This window comes from Ursus maritimus, unplaced genomic scaffold (assembly GCF_017311325.1).
Source record: "Ursus maritimus isolate PB19 unplaced genomic scaffold, ASM1731132v1 scaffold_16, whole genome shotgun sequence".
NCBI lineage: Eukaryota > Metazoa > Chordata > Mammalia > Carnivora > Ursidae > Ursus > Ursus maritimus.
The window spans coordinates 25,285,423-25,306,267 of record NW_024424008.1 but is presented as its reverse complement, the minus strand read 5'-3'; positions in this window follow the sequence as shown (position 1 = coordinate 25,306,267).

Here is a 20,845-nt window from a genome sequence, read left to right as displayed (position 1 = left end):
TTTGTGCCAGTTCACTGAACCAGAATATTTAAATGTTTCCATGTAGCATGTATTTTATGCTTGTCCTGGTTCTTACAGCATATGAGAATTCAGTACAACCAGAAAAGTATTTGGTGAATTAAATATCAAAAGCATTTACATTAGATTCTTTTCTGTGGATTTATATAAAGATATTAAAATACCATAAATGTAAAATGAGAGTCCTTTAAACTTTTAAGTAACTTAGAAAATATCTAAACACAGCAGAAGCAATTAGTGACACAAATTTTTTGGGTCTCCTCTAAATAACTTCTTTTAATAAACTATCATTTCTTATGTTTATTCCCTTTTCACCCCTTCCAACTCCTGCCAACGATGCTTAATCTTACATGCTTTATGCACAATCCTCTACTACTTCTCTTCTTCCTCCTCTTCCATCTTACAAGTATATCATTTATATTTAGAACTGGTGGTATGAATGGAGCTGGGGAAAAGATATGGTCGAGGGTAGATAACATCATTCCTTCAAGGCCCATTTGATTTCCTGACGTTGCACTTTCCACTTACTTGCTAGATGTGTGTATCTAGCTTTTCTGAGATTAAGTTTCTACATGTAAAACTCTCATATCTAATTTGCAAGCTTCATTTTAAGCTTGATACAAATAATTTATGTGAAAATACTTTGTAAGTCCTAAAAAATGCATGTATTTCAGGGGATTTATTTTAATTTTATTTATAATTTACAAAGAAAATAATTGTAATATTCTATTCAATATGTAAAAAAATTCAAGTAATGGATAAAAAGCAATTCATTTTTCCTTTAGAGAAGAAATATTCAAGCTAGCAAAGAAGAGTACTTTTCGTGAATAAAGTTTACTTTAAGATATCTTACTATTTCCCACCATCACCATAGTCTTCCTTCTTGTTCATTAAGCACTGAATCCAGAATTTTGGTGCTATAGATAGCTATGGGTGGTTATGGTCTTTCCTAACTTGCTCAAGAAGAACTCCAAAACATATTAGATTTTCAATTTTCTCCTTGCATTTTGCTTTCCTTTCCTGGTACCTAACAGCTGCTTTAGAAAATTCATTTACGTGCATTTCCCTATAAATTAACTTGGTATGACTTTGTCACTAGGAAGAAGAATAAGCAACATGTAGGAACATTTGCTATCTCTTTACCTTTGTAGTAAATTTTCTTCTGTGAGTACCGTCTTGACACTCAGGATATGAGGATTTGAAGAGAAAGAATAGAAAATAGTCTTTGATGAGACCGTCAAACATGAGGCTCTAGAGGCCCAAGACACATCAAGAGAAATCACCTTGGGGAAACTGACACATAGTGGAGAAATTTGTTTCTTGTTTTATCTTAAGAATTAGAGGCAGCAGAAAGAGAAAATAAAAGCACAGCAGAGAGAAAGCATTTTGACTGCTACAACAAACAAATAAGATAAATTGTTCACTGGGCAGTAGACATGTATAGAAAACATCTATGTACCTGGTCATTGCCTTATTTTAAATGGAACAAGTCTATTGTTGTAGGACTTTAGTCACTGGTTAGGCTGCTCAGCCTATCTCATATAACCTTTCTTTTTTTTTTTTTTTTTAAGATTTTAGTTATTTATTTGACAGAGATAGAGACAGCCAGTGAGAGAGGGAACACAAGTAGGGGGAGTGGGAGAGGAAGAAGCAGGCTCCCAGCGGAGGAGCCTGATGTGGGGCTCGATCCCATAACGCCGTGATCACGCCCTGAGCCGAAGGCAGACGCTTAACTGCTGTGCCACCCAGGTGCCCCTACTTTATCGATATTTTTAAAAATACTTGAGTACTATTGTAATAGTCTCTTACCTCCTGTCCTGTTGGTAACCTCTGCCACTTCTACCTCATCATTTATATGCTATAAGAATCACCCTTCTATATTAATTTGATTAAGTCACAATCCCACTTAAGATAATTCAATGACCTCTCCCTGCCAACACAATAAATTCTAATGAAGTCAAAGATACTTATTTATGATCTAGATTAAAATCAAAATTTCTTTTTTTTTATTCACATGTCTCAGCAATAGCAAGCCATATGCAATTGCCTACATTCTTTTATACTTTCAAATTTTTGTTCTTTTTCTTTTTAATACCTGAAATTACTTTCTATCTTTTGTCTGGTAAAGTCTTTCTTGTCTTTCAAAGCCACAATAGTCAGCCATTGACACCCCTTCTTTCCACATTATTACATAAGCACTTTGGGCTCATTCACATTATTGCTCTTATTACACTGTACTTGAACATACTGGTTAATTTCTGTCTACATTTTGAGCCTTTGAAAACAGGATGCTTTATTTTTGCATCCCATACCACCTAACACACTTCTTAGCATATATTTAGGAAGCATAGTTTAGAAAAACAGAACAGATGTGGGGTAAGATAGACTCAACAAATGTTAATTTGTTGTTGTTGTTGAGTTATGCTTTTGTTTGCCAGAGTTTAATTTGGAAGTTAGATGAGGACAGGCCATTATTAATTTACAAAGTCAATATTCTCTGAATGGCCCAGGCTTTTGCTGTAGTCCTTGCCCCCAGAGCCATACTGAGCCAAAGATAAGGGCTTGTTCTTTTTAGGAATGAAAGAGATGACAAGAAACAGGAAAAAAATAAAGAAAATAAGGCAGTTGGTGTCCCTGCTCTATAATTTCAACATTGAAAATATTGAATAAAAATTATTCTCCAAAATCTCCTTTGATAACAGACAATTTAGGATCCTACATGCCATAGCAACAAGTAGAAAATGGTGAATCATATCCTCTCGTTTGGATCACTTGTGACTGTGCTTTAACCTGGTTTGTCAGGTGTCTATTTGGGAAGGTTCCCTGACTAGGTTGTTAAGGCTTCTGATTATGCAAGTTTGTTTTACATTTCCATAAGAGGATCATTTTATTTTATTTTTTAATAATAATTTTTTATTATATTATGTTAGTCACCATACAGTACATCCCCAGTTTTTGATGTAAAGTTCCAAGATTCATTACTTGCGTATAACACCCAGTGCACCATGCAATATGTGCCCTCCTTAATACCCATCACCGGCCTATCCCATTCTCCCATCCCCCCCACCCCGAAGCCCTCAGTTTGTTTCCCAGAGTCCATAGTCTCTCATGGTTCATTCCCCCTTCTGTTTACCCCCCCTTTCTTCTTCCCTTTCTTCTCCTACCAACCTTCCTACTTCTTATGTTCCATAAATGAGTGAAACCATATGATATTTGCAAATGACACTACAGATGATCATTTTAAATGAAAGTTAAAATGGAATCCTTATTTCTTATTTAGGTTGATAGATAGTTTGTGTAGATATATTTTTCATATTGTTTTCACTGAGTTTGTCAAATTAAAACTAAATATCAAAAAGTACTGATTAGTGAGAGACCATCAAAGCCTTCATAGTATTTGTGCAGATAAATCAGGAGATAATGCCTCCATCAATTAAGTATATTTACACCTGTATTTACTTCCCATAAAAAAGTAAATAACCTGTAAGAATATTAAAACACTTCCATCTTCTTATATTAATTTTAGTCATTACATTTCTATGATCAGATGGCTTTCAGAATGTACTAATCAGACCAAGAAATACTCTTATTTGAATCATTCAGAGTATAGGGCAAACATGAAAGAAATATTAGTTGATATGCTTCAGTTCTCATCAAAATTATATATAATAAAGTATTATATAAAATAAAGTAATTTTTCCCATGTTATACTCTTTTTTGCATCAGGAAGACCTAGTCTGTTTATTAGCAAGAAGTTATAAAAATTATAACAAGACAAACAAAAGTGACAACAGAAGCTGATGAATTAAAAAACGAAAGCCAAATGTGACTTTGTAAGTCAACTTACAATTTAAAAAAAATCACATTTTGTTTAGGAAGACCTCCAAAGGCAGCTATACCTTTAGAAGTTTTGATTATTTTTTAAATACCTTCTAAGTATTATAGTCACTATTCCGAAGGAGTTTTTAATGCACATATAAAAAGATAACTAAATATACAAGGCTGCAATTGATGTGCTGAACACATGGTCGGGATAAGGATAAGGAGGATAGGAATTTTGAAGAAGCAGAATTTACTTTGAATTAGGATGATCTGAGACCATTTAAAGGATGAATAGACTTGTGTGAGGTGACAAGAAGGAGGTGACAGAGAGTATTCTTGAATTGGCACAAGGAGAATTAAGATAAGAGCTACAAGGTACAATTGTTCGAAGGAATGCCAAGACCTGTTATACTAGAGTAGTAGTAGGTCCACATTAAGAAAGCAAAAGGAAAAATGTGATTTAAGTAGCCAGGAAAGGATAAGCGAAGTCAACAGAGACTTGGGTATGAATTTCTGATCAGAAATACAATGACTGACCTGATATTTTTCCCCCAAGACATCCCCTAACTAGAATATGAAGGGGGTGATTACTAATCTGGTTGCTCTGAAAGACACAAAGAAACACTGGCATTAGAAAAACAAAAGAACAAATCTACTTTATATTAAAACAAGACTACCTTTAAAAGCCATTTTATTTATATATATTATATTTTATATAAATTTAATTATATATATGCATATATATATTTGTGTGTGGGTGGGTAGAACCTGCATTTCCTGCATGCCTGACTGTGGGAGCAGGAGGGGAGGGGCAGAGGGAGAGAAAGAGTCCTCAGCAAGCTCCACACATGGCATGGAGCCGTATATGGGGCTTATTGTTAGGACCCTGAGATCATGACTTGTGGGGGAATCAAGAGTCAGAGGCTTAACTGACTGAGTTACCCAGGTGCCCCAAAGCCATTATACTTTTATTCGTAAATTTTAAAAAAATAAATAACATTTTTCCCCTTCAGGTAAAAACTTAGTTCAGCTCATTAGATTTGCAAGTAAAAGAAAGCTACCCTCAGATTCTCTTTAAGTAACTAAATGTAAGGCTACATTGGAGCTTGTTGGTCTGCTAATAGTATGGTCTCTGATTCTGCTATTCCAATAATTTGATTTAATAATAAAAAGCAAAAATATATAGAATGAAAGAAATGTGGTAAAAGAAGAAAATAAATAGATACTGTGGTTTCCTCTCAAATGTTTCAAAATAGAGCTCTTCCCACTAGCTTATATATCAGACAGTGGGACCAAAACCTTCCAGGTGCTGTGTGGTCTCCTTTGATACTTAGAACTGCCCAAAATACCTCATTCAATTCATTAGATGACTTCATTTCAGAAATCATGCTTTTTACTGAAATCTGAAAGCAGAGAGGTCCGGAACTGGCTTTACAAAGAGATGAAATGGTTTAGGCAAGAATAGCTCAAAAGGAACGCAGAGGTTTCTGGATTGCTTGTGGCTTCAGTGACAGTGGTGCATAGATAGTATGGGGGTCTATCTCCCTAGATTAGAGCTGATCAACAAGTGAGAAACTTCAGCAAATTGTCCTAATTCATGATCATTGATCTTTGAGATATGATGATACTTTATTAAGACAAATTAATGAACATTTATGTAGCACCTACTACATACAAGGCATGACACCATACATGGTAAAGTATAAATCTGTGTTTACTCTTGTTTCTTTACAACAGACACTAACTTATTCATCATGGTTGCATTATCCCCATTCCAAAATGAAGTCGATGCTACATGAATGCACAGTCTGTAAAATTTAGCCAACATATAGAGAAACACACTGCGCTGCAGTTTCTATTTTTAAGACCATGAGACTGCTCTGATGTTTTAGTCACAGAGAGAAACCTTTACACCATTTCCACAATTGGGCCTGATTAAACACACAGACTGTGCATCTGTAATTAAGCATGTGCACAAAAAACACAAAGTACCCAATTACCTATGTGCTCCTTGTAAGCCTGTTAACATCTCATATGTCTCCTGAGATCCATTGCCCTTTTAACTAAGAGCAAAGCCACCTGTCTCCCCTGGGAAACCTGGCATGTCTGAAATAGCTGATTGTTTGCTTTTGAGCTAAATGCCTCTTCTGTTCACTGCTTTGTCTATTGATTGTACTTTAGCTTATGACTGCTTTGCCCTGAGATTTCCCTCAAGGATTACAATCTATCTAACATTTATTCAGCAGAACCAATGCCCCTAACCCTTAGGGTTTCCTGAGTGGCTTCTGAATGACCTTTTCTTCCTTTCTAAGAAACTCCAGAGTATATGCACAAGGGATATGAATACTATCCTTAGTCTAAATATCCTTCCAATACTTTGTGCAACTTCTGTCTTAAAATAAATGACTTGTTAGACAATAAGTGACATTATGCTTTTAAAATATAGTTTTTTCTAATTACAAAATAAGTTTTGACCATAAGTGTTGCAAATAAATTTGCAACAAATTTAACAATACAAAACCATATAGAGGAAAACTTAATCCCAAAACTTTCAGTCTGAATATGGCAGAGACACATAGTAATTTTCCTCTTTTTTCTACATATCACACAAAAACAACAAAGTAAATAGGTAAACAAACAAACAAACAAACAAAGACCTCTCCATTTTCACTGAAATTTAAAGGTATGTCTCATTCATAGACTGGCCCGCCAAAGCAAATATGACTCTCACAAATGCTGTCTTCATGGAGTGAGGTGCCACAGAAGCCTTGCAAGGGGAAGTGAAGAGAATGACCATACAACTGCCCAGGAAATGGAACTAAAAATGCATTTTCATGAATGTATAATGCAAACCCAGAACTGAAAAATCTCGCAATTTGCATCTAACAAGATCTTCAGGATCTAGAGGGAGTAGGTAGAGATCACACAGAAGCTTCTTTGAACGAAGGTGCAAAAAGACCCACAGAATGACCCACAGCATGGGGATGCAGGCTTCAGAAGAGGAAACAAAACATTCACTCCTTGGAGGAAACTCCTACAAATAACAGGGCCAGGAAATCCAACTCATTCCCTAATGAGTAATATAGAAGCTGAAAAAGAATCAATATAAAAATACTAAAGGAAAGCTTTGCTGGAATAACAATGCCATGAAACAGAAAATTTAGGCCAAACACTTTAACACGACCTAGAAAATGTAACAAAACAATTGTTTCAGTGAAGGAATACTAAAAAATTTGAAATGCTTGTACTTGAAAAAGATGGTGAGGCAACAGTTTATTAAAATGAATTTACAGAGTTCAGTACAGGAGAAAAATTTTAAATAATAAAAAAGAACAAGGTAGAATGGACAATGGGGAAAATATCAACTATCATGGAGTATAGAGATAGAAAGGAAAATAAAAATGAAAAGAAAAAAGTAAAGTAGGATTAGAAAATCTTAAACACATAACATTTAATATTTACATAATTGGTGTTTCCTATGAAGATGAAGCCAAAATATTTAAACATATTAAAAATTATTAGAAGAATAAACTAAAAATGGATTAAAGACCTAAATTTAAGCTCTGAAACCATAAGATTCCTGAAAAGAAGATAGGCAGTAATTTCTTTGACACTGACTATAGAAACATCTTTTCTAGATATGTCTCCTCTGGCAAGGGAAACAAAGCAAAGTTAAACTATTGAGACTACAGCAAAATAAAAACCTTCTGCACAGGGAAGGAAACCATGAACAAAACAAAAAGGCAGCCTACTGAATGGGAAGATATATTTGCAAATGATATGTCTGATAAGGGGTTAATATCCAAAAAATATAAAGAACTTATACAACCCATCACACACACACACACACACACACACACACACAAAAACACCCAAAGCCCACACACACACACACACACACACACACACACACACACACCAGTAATCTAATTAAAAACGTCCAGAGGACCTGAATAAACATTTTTCTAAAGAAGATCTATAGATGACCAAAAGACACATGAAAAAATTCTCAACATCACTAACCATCAGGGAAATGCAAATTAAAACAATAATGAGATGTCACTATAGATCATTCAGAATGGCAAAAATCAAAAACAAGAGAAATAACAAGTGTTGGTGAGGACATGAAGTGGGAACCCTCATGCACTGTTGGTGGGAATGCAAATTGGTGCAGCCACGGTAGAAAACAGCATGGAAATTCCTCAAAAAACTAAAAAGAGAAATATGATATTTTCCAGTAATTCCACTATTATTTACCCATAGAATATAAAAACACTAATTAAAGGTATATATGAGTCCCTATCACTAATAGCAGCATTATTTACAATAGGCAAACTATGGAAGTAGCAGTGTCTATCAATAGAAGAATGGATAAAGAAGAAGTGGTATACATATGCAATGTAATATTACTCAACCATAAAAAAGAACAGAATCTTGTCACTTGCCACACACGGATGGAGCAAGAGAGTATAATCCTAAGTGAAATAAGTCAGTCAGAGAAAGATAAATGCCATATAATTTCACTCATTTGTGGAATTTAAGAAACAAAACAAACGAACAAAGAAAAAAAAAAGAGACAAACCAAAAAACAGACTCTCAAATACAGAGAACAAACTTGTGGTTGTCTAAGGGAAGGTTGGTGGGCTGATGGATGAAATAGATAAAGGAGGTTAAGAGTACATACGCATACACACACACATTGTTAGAGGAGTATCAGACATTTAATAAAAGCTTTTATGGATTTTGTGTTCTTGGTATTTGTCAGTTTTTATATGTTTGTAATGTGTGTGGCATTTTTCTTTAACCATATAAACATTTACTTTGTACCTAATTGGGTATTCATGATTGCATATTCTTCTTCCAAAGGCCCTGAAATTGTATAAACTCAAGGTCCCTTAACTTCTTGACATGTTCCTACAGAGTTATACTTCCCTGCCTTAGAAAAATATAAATAAAAACTAACAGCCTATTTTTCATCATTCCTAAACCTCCTTTTGAAATCAGTCAGCAATGAAAAGCTCCTGGTTAGTAACAGTCCAGTTTCACAAGGTAAAATAATTTTGTCATTTTAGCATGAAACCAAAAAAGTAGTCCAGATTTTATGGGAATGACTATGATTTTCTTTTACTGATTCACATAATAAAGAGTTATTAAAGGCTTGCTACGATGCAGTTTTTAACTAGGCAATGTGCAAAAAAGAGGAGGCAAACTAGCCATGGCCTTGAATCTCATGGGACCTATACTCTGGTAGGAGGTTGAAATCAAAGAATAATTACAGAAGTCCAATATTTAACTGCGATATACACTGACAAGGATAAACTAGTTGATACTATGTATCAATTGTTAAAATGGATAAATAGCTGCTGTCCCGAGGGGTACTGCCTCCTCCTTCTCTGTCCTTCTGTTATGCAGCATCTAAAGTACTAACACCAGGCACAGAATCAGGTCTTTGGTAACCAGCTCTATTTCTACCCACTTCTGTTTTGATTGTTCAGTGTAAATACGACCCAGCATCCCCAAATTCTTCCTCCTTGGAAGGAAGACAGACATTCCATTTTTCTGGTCTCCACCTTGCTTCAAAAAATGGTGAGTGTGTGTGCAGGACCTGAGTGGGAGGTGAGTCACCATAGGAGCAGGCTGGTGCCTGTTAGCTTAAAACCTAGCACTCTTGCACTCATAAACTTATACCTAGGCCAGTTTGGTGGGCAGAGCAAGAAAGATAACTCCAAGTACTGGTGAGGGCACTGGAAACCCAATGTCCCAAAGTCAAAGCTCATGTAACCCCAAAGGTCTATATGCAGCCATTGCCATCCAGCACTGTCACCAGCTTCCTTCCTTGAAGGGAAACCATAGCTTTGAGAGGACTGGAGAGACACGAAGAGAGCAAGGGTTTGATGTTAATGGGAGCAGCTGAGGATCTAGAAAGCGCTTTGGGCTCTATGCATATTGAGCGGGCTCCATAGGGTTTGATTTAGGGGACATTAGACATTTAGGGGAATATTGAGAAGTTGTCCTTATAACTATCACTATTAATTTCTACCTTTAATGCAATACCTTTTTTAAAACCCATCGAAGGCCTATTTTTTTGGCCAATAACAAAATAAATTTGCAAACATAAATGAAACTTAACTGCCACACTGCTCTACCTCAATATCTGGCTTGAACTTAATTAAAAAAGGTGTTCCAAATAATGATTTTGTAACTTAGTCAATAATATAAATATTGAATGTATTAAAACATGTTATATAGGATTATAGGGGTTAAAAACAAATTAAATGTAATTTCTATTAATTTGGCAGTAGTTGACTTAGTACCAACAATTTTTGATATGAAGAAAAATTCTCTGCTTATTGATATCGTTGCCTAATGACTATCATTTTAGTAAAACTGTCATTCAAAAGGCTTCATATGATTCCTACGTCAAAATATGACTTAAAAAGGAATTTTACTTAGCTCATTGCAAAGGTTTAAACAAAAGATCACAAATATGTTTTCTAAAAATCAGCAAATAATTTGGGCATGGTCAGAGTAATTTGATGAAAAATTTGTGCTACAAATGACCACTTAGTAAATGGTAGTTTACAAATACACACATACACGGATATATGTGTATTAGTTTATTTAGAGAATGGAGAATAAATGTAAATTTTTAATTTAGGTATTAATTACATATTATTTTATATTACTATCCAAGTTGTTACATAATTGGAATATCACTCTAGAAATCACATTACTATATAATATATAATAGGATATTTGGATCCCATTATACAGGGGAAGTGTACAGGTCAGTAAGCATATAATAAAGTTATATATATAAAGTTCCCATATTGGGGTAGTCTGGGAGGACTTCCTGAGTAGTGATAAGTCAACTGTATTATAATGATGAATAGAAATAAGAGCATTCCAGATTTAAGCAAAGCACACAGAGGGTAGTATTTGAAATAGAGCCAGTTGTGTTTAGACACGGTTAGGGTACTGGAGTGGAGTGAAAAAAAAGAAGCAGTGATATATGTTGAGTCTTGGGAAGTAGTTAGAGACTACACTATGCAGAACATCATAGACCGTGATGACGAATATGGTCTACATCAATGCAGAAGGCATTTTATGAGTTTGGTGATATGAATATATTTGAATATATTTTAAAGATATCACTCTAACTGTAGTATAGATAACAAACTGGAGGGACACAAGTAACAATATGGAAAACCAGATATTAGGAACCTTCAGTGGTTCAGGCAAGAGAAGATGATAGCTAGGAGTAGGCTATTATTGTAGCAATGGAATGATAGACTAACATGAGAACTCTGTAGAATGCGTAAGTGTGTTGGATGTGGAGGGTAAGAGAGAAAGAGATAGGGTAGAAAATTTCAAGTTCAGGCAGCTTTGTTGAATTTGAGCTGCTACTAGTACTGAGCCACTTGTTAATTTCATCCCCTTCTCCTTCTGTTCTATAGAAGAAAAAAGATGAGATCCTCAAAATATTCTCAAAATCTACTCTGGATCCAATCAGAATCACCTGGGGAGCTCCAATATGAGTTTCTGATTCAAATAATCTAGCATAGGGCCTGGGTATGGGAATGTCTTAAAAGATCCCCAGATGATTCTAATGTACAGCTTGGTTAAGAATCACTGATTTAGTGAGAAATAAGGTTTGGTTGAACTAGGATGTTATCATAGAAATGGAATAGCCAATAAATTAGAGATATTTTATAAGTGGTGAGAAATGTTGCAAAGTCTTTGTAAAAATACGGTCTCCCCTCTCCATCCCTCCAACACCAACCTCTCTATATTATATTCAGTTTTCTTTGGAATAAAACCCCTTCCAGTTATGGTAGACTAAATTAAACCCACTGAGTATAGCATGCATTTTAAGATTGTTCTAATTCACTAAAATTGCGCTTCTTATTTGATTCCTTCTTTTTCTTTTTTTTTTAAATTTAGGGTGTAAAAGATAAAATAATCAATTAAATGAATTCTAATTAGGGAAGTTGTACTGTATTTGTGTGTTGGTAGTTTACCAGTTACTTAACCTTTCAAAAATTGTATCATTAGCCACATTCTAAGCTAAGTTATAGATCAGATAGTATGTGGGGAACAGGGGAAAGTGTATGTAAGTGTGTGTGTGCGTGTTTGTGTGTGTGTGTGTGTGACAGAGAGACTGAGACAATCTAAATGAATCTTTTTATTGGTAAGAATTTAGCTAGGGTGACTCTCTGTAATGTCTTTCTTTCAGTCTCAGAAACTAAGTATTTAAAAGTGTCATTTATTCAGGTAATGATGACATCTGTCAATTTATTCTCTATATTTGGGGGGCATTATTTGAATGAATAAAATAGACTATCAGCCTTCAAATCAAAGCAACTCTTTTCACTGAAATTGTCAACCCAACCAGTTATGGTTAGTAAATATTCAGGAATTATAAAATCTATAACAATAAATATGTAAATATTTGTTGTCCCATAACAGACAAAAACATAAAGCCCTGTCCTGGAGATGTTAAGATGTATAAGTCACATTCTCTGCTCTTAAGAATCTTAAAAATAAAGAAAGACAGACTGATTAATAAATAAACTCAATAAAATATTAAATTTACAGAGTGGCATGTAACATGGTAAATCTGCAGAAAATCTTGTGCTTCCTATTATAAGCCTATAAACCAGAAAAATGCAACAGCAACAAACAGGACCTCAATTCAGGGAAACTTGCTCTTCACCCCACATGAAGGAAAAAAACGAACTATAGGTTGTGACACTAATACCTACTATGTTCTAAGCATTGGAAAAATGGTTTTTATACATGATATCATTAATACCCATAGAAACTCTTTGAAGATACTATTATGAAATCTGTTTTGTAGAAGAGAAAAACAAAAATAAGAGAATAAAAATAGAGAAATATTATCCAATGGAAATGCAAACTGGGCCACAAAATCAAGCAATGTATGGAATTTTAAATTTTATAGTGGTCACATTTTTTTGAAAAAATGAAAAAAACAAATGAAATATATAGTAAAATCCAATATACATAATCTAAAATATAATCATTTCAACACATAATAAATATAAAAACAAATTACCGCAATATTTTACATTCCTTTTTTTTACTGTCTTTGAAATCCAGTGTGTATTTTACACTTAAGTATCTCAATATGCACTAACCACATTTCAAGTGCTTAATAGTCACATAAGTTTAGAGGCTACCACAGCTCAGACTTAAGAGATTTTAAATAAATTATCCAAGGTTTAGTTACTCAAAAAGAGCAGAGCTGAAATTCAAAACCACAGCATGAGCTCTTAAATACTATCCTGTGCTGCTTAGGAAGGTATGATCTTAGATTCATAAATCTAACTTGAAATGGTCTTATTAATACAAGATTTTCAAAAACATTCAAAGAATTGTGTGTATCTTTATTCACACAAGAAAAATAAATGGTCTTAAAGAGGTTACATAAAATTCTGAAGGAGTCACAATTAGTAGATAGTATAATAGGTATTGAACCCACATCTATCTAGTTTCAAATTCCATATTTCAACTATATCACCACCATAAATAACTAGATTCACTGAAGAAGGAATTTATAGGAAAATCAGGCTGCCAACAGATATAATAGACAAAGCAGTGTATTCTTGTAATGAAGTATTCTTGTATTATTTTAAAAAATTTTTCTATGTCTTTACATTCTCTTTAAATACAAAACATAATTACTATAACTACTACCATCACCACAACAACAAAAAATTCAGTTGATAGCTTATTGCCTACAGGGCTCATGTCCTAGGTTTTCTATTGACAAGCAACTGTATGAGGTTTGTAACTAAGCATCTAAGAACCGTGCCTAGTATTCAGATTATATATGTGCATTAGGAATACTCTACTCAGTGGACATAACGCTGCAGTAATGACACAGCCTTCCGGGAAATACCATAGGTAGCCTCAGGCAACAAGAAAATGGGAGGATACCCTAATGCTTTATCATTAATGGCCTAAAAGATTTCATGTTATGGTGTCTTGGGTTTTAAATTAAATGTCAAATATAATTTGCCACTGAAAATGTGAAGTGTGGAACTGCCCTTAGAGACTATGAGAACTCTTCTAATTGGCTGCTGCCTAATACTGAGTGAAAATAGTTAGAGATCATTATTTGGTGAATTGTCACACCAGTCTGCAAAAATGTGTGCATTTTTACCTCTTTCACTTTGAATCTGTAGTAAATTCTTGAGATAGTATTTAAAAGGTACAGTGTTCAATACAGTATTAAATACAGTGGAACTGATAAACTCTTCCCTGTGGGATCAGGCCACCATTTATGTCCTGATCTCTCTGACATTTAGCCGATAACATCAAGAAACTTGGGCAAGAAACTGAAGCAACACGTAATCCACATATAGTATTTATTATGTATTTGTGGGTTTTTTTCCTACTGACAAGCGTTTATATTAATAATAGGACTAATAATCGGATTTCCAATCCACTTTAATATGTTAGCATTATATCTTTCTGAAATATCTGTATATTAGTGTTAATTATGAGAGATGTTTAAGTCTAAAAATGCACACTTAAATACGAAGACATCATTTTTACTGCCAGTTTTAATTACAAATCTAAAGGAAACAAGTACAATTAAATATACCCATAAAAATAATAGATCTATTCCTATAATACTAGTCAATTTGCTGCACCATTAATATCATTCAGTGTGGCAGTTTTTAAAACATATTGGAGTAATTCAAGCGGAAAATGGCTAAGAACAAAATTACTGGCATTTAAACCACCATAACTGTTTTAGAACAGTGAGTGTCACTCTCAGTGTCTGCAGCAGTAGCTATTTTGCTTTGCAACCTCATTGTAAAGTTAACAAGTTGCCTATCTCATTAAACTCCTTGTTTCTAAGAACAATTAATCTTGTTCTCAAAGTATACAGCTTCTGAACAAAGTTAATTTAACTTTAGATATGTATAGTTGCAAACATAGTTTGTAAAGGAAATATTAATGTATTGAATTTTTTCTAATGCCAAGGGAGTGATTTATTTTACTTTCAGATATATACTGCGTGGAAAATCTCCTCCTCCATGGAGCAGGTAAACACAGGTTACCCTGGAGGAATCTTTCTGGGATGTCTAATGGGCCATGGAGTAGGCCACACGCACTAAGGCAGAAGCCCTTGGCAGCAAACCTAAATGAGAGGATGCGAGAATGAGGTGTACAGCCAAGAATCACTCTTTTGTTTTTCCCTTTTAACCTCAACTTTCTGAATTTAACAAAGGCAAACTCTCGTATGTGCTTTACTTCCAAAACATTGTCACATACACAATTTTATTTAATCCTATGAAAAACCTTATTAAGTAGAGTATTATAATGTCATTTTAGAGGTGAAAATGTCTTATGTGTTATCTAGCACAACACTACCTACAATAAGAGAGGATTATGATATCTGTTCTTATTATTCATAGATAACTTGATCTTCATACTTGGTCTAGTTTAAATGATAATAAATTTTAAACTAATAAGTTTGAAATTAAGTTTCATCATAATGTTATTTTTCATTGCAAAGTAAAACAATTTGATGTTGCTAGTTAAGATGCAAATGTTATCATGAGACTGTTCATGACCTAATGTTACTGTTAAACATCCTTTGGTAAAATTAAAAGAACAATAATCTCAGGCCACAAATTTCTATTAAACTGAAACATTATATTTGACATAGAGGCCATGTGTTTTTGTTTTCTCACTTCTGGCCCAAATTATGGTTGTATCATACATGCCTTTGAGCTATTGCCCTCAATCCTCTGAACATTACCAACTGTTCTTTTATACTTAAATCTTAAATTGGAAAACAAGAAGTTAGACTAGGATCAGTAAACATTTGTCAAATGCATACTATATTGCTAACTTTCATTTGTGTCATTTAAATGTCATAAAAGGTATGTAATCTATTATTAGTAGTTATTATATTTTATATATCTGAGGAAGATAGATGTCAGAATGATTAAAAGTTTTGAACAATATCACACAACAAGCTGAGATTTAAAACTCAACATCTGTTTTCTCTAAATCTCATGTTCTTGCAATATTACAAATGCCTCCCATATTATAGTTACCTTAGTGAGAGTATTAAAAACTTCCTGAAATCTTATGGGAAACATGTATAACATGAAAGAGCTTGTACCATACATTCTATCATTTTTCTCACTATTTCTCACCCCACTATTTTAATCATCAATCAATCATCAATTAAACTTGTTAATTTAGAAATTTGATCTAGTATTCTCATTTTTGTAATATATTTTAAATCTTAGATGTTCCTATATTGTAAAAGTGTCTAAGAAATTACACACAGTATACCTGAAGCTGGAGAATTTGCCTAGGTTACAAATTCTTTATTCTCCCATCTGAGAAAAGCGAACCAGTCCCACAAGCATTCTCCATTTCAACATGCTTTGCCCTTGAGTGAAGAGGCCTGCTTTGATGGATGTTAGGAAAAACAGATTACTCAGACAAGGTGTCCATAGAGAATGAAGCTTCTGTGTTGGGCAAATCAAAAAGAGTAAGCATAGCACAGAGAAATGTCCAAGAACTGATGAGGGCTAACCATGTGCCAAGTTTTCAATACCCCAAATAAAGAAATAAAATGCATGTTTGACATTAGGATTTTGTTAATGTTTGAGATGTTGACAATTTGACAATAAATACATCATCAAATGTGATCATTTATTGAGTGTCTAACTATGCCAGGCACTTTGCTGGATGCCTGGAAGCAAGTATAGATAAGATATGACTTATACTTTTAAGGTGTTCACAAGTTTAGATCTGTAGACAAATTCATCTTTGCTAAACTATTATATGTGAGAACTGGGATATAAACAAAGTGCTATGAAAGCACAGCAAAGTATTAAATTAAAGGAAAAATTTTTGAAAAATACCAGGCTTGAAATATAGAGAAGAAATTATCAGACTAAGGAAATCTAAAAGAAGTTTAATCACAAGAAGGAGCATGGACAAAGAAGCATAGTAAGCTTGAAAAGGGCAAGTGATACTTAATGGCTATAAGCAACCTGAACATGGAGGCAAAGTAAAACATCTTGCTCACTATTAAATCAACACTGCCTACCTCAGAACCTTAGCATGTGATAGATGCTCAGGTGCTCAATAAGGAATAAATGAAAATTGAGGGCATGTATGGGAGATATATAAGGTTAGTCTCAAAAGACACATGATAGCTTATTTGGAAGGATCCTACAAAGCATGTAAAACAGGATGCATTTCATTCTGTAGCCTAAGGGGTGCCAGTAATCTATTTTAAAAAGAAATACTCAGTTTTGCTTTTAGTAAAAGCAATGTCTATTTATGTGTAGTACAATGTTGGGGTCTCACTGTCTTCTTAAGCCTTTACTCCTCATCTTCTCATAGATGCTACCTGATCCCATTTAAAAAAATCCTGTAAATTCTATGTTCTAAGAATAATTCTGTCCTTAAATTGATGATTTACAGACCACAAGTTAACAATGAAATATTATTAACTGAATTCATTTGACGTGCACTGCATGCATGACTGCACCTCCCAATAGTGCAGAATTTCCATTGAATTTTTTATAATATTATTACATTTTATGTAATGTGATTGTCTATCTGCTAAAGCAAGAGTTTCTTGAAGAAAAGTTCATATTTTGTTTTCACTTCTATCTAGCACTTAGCAAGGTCACTGGTGCATTGTTGATGATTACTGAATGTTTACTAAAAGGTGTCATTTGGACCTTCCAGAAATCAGAATCTTAGACTAAATTAGAAATGCAAGGGAAATTTAACACCTGGAAAGACAAAGAAGAGGTAGGGCAAAATGGAGTAGGAACGTCCTTGGACCACAATGCAGCTGTGACTTGTGAAAAGAAAGAGAGAAGAAAGTAGGATTGAGCAAGGAGATCTTCAGAGAGATCCTTGATAGGAGCAAGTCTAGGTTAGAGTTTCTCAACATCAGTACTATTGAAATTTTGGGCCCCAAAACTGTTTGTTGCAGAGGGCTATCATAAGAATTTTATGCCGTTTACCAGCTTACCTGGCCTTTGCCACTACATGCCAAAAGCATACCCCCTACCTGTGATAATGAGAAGTGTCTCCCAGATATTTCGAAATGTCACTTGGGGGACATGGTTACCTCTGGTTGAGAGCCGGTATCCTTGGCCAACCCAGTGTATAGTCCTAGAGCAAAGATTGTCCATTAGAGGATTTCTCATTAGGTAGAAATGACAGGGCCCTTATAGTTCCACCATGCTTAGTCTTTGGTTAAGGGCTTCCTGGGAGGCACATGGCCTCAGCTCAAACACTGAGCCAGATTTTAACTGTTCATATCTCAAGGTTGTCAGCTAACTGCTCTCCTCGAAGTTGAACAGAAAATTATTTCTTGAAAGGACCTAAAAACAGCATATTTACATGGCTGCCACATAAAGCCCTCTAGATTTTCCTTTGCAATTAATGGCCTCATGTGTGGCATGTCCAATAGGCTTTATTTGGTTGTTTCTATTAAACTTGTCCAGAACTGGAAATCTTTGTTTTGTTATATATTCCAGGAATAGCATTCTTTTTGTTTGGAATTTCCCCTGCAACTTTAGCTAGTTCTCTTTTCTAGATTATTACAACCTCACTTTGAGTCAACAGAATCATATATCTCTGCATTCTAAAGTTGAAATATATAGTTCTTAGACTTTGGAAATAAAGTCAATTCTTCAATTGGACAATAGCAAAAGAAGAGAGGACTGTAGTCTCCATTTATTTTATACAGTATATTTAGGTCACTGCTCAATTTACAGTGGTCATCTACTTCTTAGACCTTCTATTTTTATGATATGCTTCTGGAAAACATTCAAGATATCTTTCAAGTGGGTCTTCCTGATAGATGGCCATGCTGACCATCACATCTATTTGTACTTCTCATATCAAATTCAGTTAGATTCTAACTTTGCTAGACTTATTTTCCTCATCTGGTACTACATTTCTCAGAAACTGTGAGCATTTCAAAAATTATATAAGTTATTCACAATGATGTAAAAATATCAATGCACAATGAACCACTTTAAATAATATATTCACTGTTGCTTTCCTGGATACAATATAAGTGAAATAGACACAATATCAGATTCTTACACTGTCCAAAAATATTCTGAGACCATCAACTATTAAAATAAGAATATTTAAAGACATGTAAATTAAATGTGCTATTTATACAGTATAGAATTATTGCTGTATATTATGTAAGTACTGTTCTGAGACTATAATAAAATTGTGATCTGTTTGTAGAGATGGGTTGGGGGTTGGAAAAATCAATAGCTTGCTTTTTAAAAAATATTTATTATTATTATTATTATTAGTTATTATTTAGAGAGAGAGCATCAGGAAGGGGGAAAGGGAGAGAGAATTTCAAGCAGACTCCTGGCTGAGTGCCAAGCCCAAGGCAGGGCTCAATCTCAGACCCTGAGATCATGACCTAAGCCAAAACTAAGAGTTGGATGCTTAACTAACTGAGCCACCCAAGTGCCCCTCAACAGCTTACTTTTTAAATATCAGAAGCAGTTGTAAATAAATGGGTAATATCAACAGCCTTGGATTTATAAAACACATATCTAATCTAACTGAGGGATGATGTATTTCAGATATTGCTCTTTAAGAAGCAGTTTGCATAAGCAGAGAAGAAGTGAAATAGGCATAAATTATTTAGCTCACCAATGAACATACTTTTAATTCTCACAGCATATTTAAAGTGAATGGCACATTATAATGAATATAAGAAAAGATTTTTTTTATAACTATTGTATTAGCCACATTTCTCCAGAGAAACAGAACCAATAGAATACACACAGAGAGAAAGAATTATAAGGAATTGGCTCACATGATTATGGAGGTTAAGAAATTTCAAGATTTGCAGTGAGCAAGCTAGAGACTTAGGAAAGCTGGTGGGGCATCTCCAGTCCAAATCCGAAGGTCTGAGAGTCAGCATAGCTGAAGGCATAGTTCCAGTCTGAAAGTCAGCAAGTTTGAGACTGAAGAAGAGTCATCCCACGTTTCTGTGTGAGACAAAAGCAGGGAAAAAAATGATATCCTTGCTTGATGGCAGTTAGACAGGAGGAATTCTCTCTTACTTGTGGGAGGGTCAGCCTTTTTGTTTCATTCCGGCCTTCAAATGATTGAATGAGGCCCATTCACATTAAGAAAAACAAGCTCGTTTACTCAAGTCTACCGATTCAAATGTTAATGTTATCCAGAAGCAACCTCACAGATACTTCCAGAATACTATTTGACCAAATGTTTGGGTACCCTGTGGCCTCATCAAATTGACATATAAAATTAGCCATTACAACTCTCAAATACTATCCTAGTTTATTTCTCTATAGAACTTGGCATTACTACAAAGGACTTTAAAGATGGTGAGTTTATTCCTATGTTTGAACAAGGCAATTGAAGCTTAGTTAGCTTACGTGAATTACTCCAGCTTCCACAGGTGGTGTGTTACTGAACTAGAATTCAAACTCAAAATCATCAACTTTAAATATGAATCTATGTTTTTCTAATAAATATTAGGTTGATCTTTCATTCACTTTTTTCTTTTATTAAAAAAATTATAATTGGACTTCGAGTGTCAAACAAGGTGGCACAGACTTACTTTTCCCTTTATCACTCCTCTAAATACAAGTAAATACCTGGAAATAATTCAACAGACAGTCATAAAAGGATTCTGGCATCTAGAAAGAAGAAAGTGAACTAGATGAGGACCTCAGAGTTTGAGAAAATACTTCAGTGAGTTCCCAGGGATTTCTTTATAGCTCTAATATATACTGGACTGGGAGCTAGAGAGGCATGCAACCTAAACACCAATTGCCATTAAACGAAGAAGAAGAAGAAGAAGAAGAAGAAGAAGAAGAAGAAGAAGAAGAAGAAGAAAAAAAGAAAGAAAGAAAGAAAGAAAGAAAGAAAGAAAGAAAGAGGGAGGGAAGAAGGAAGGAAGGAAGGAAGGAAG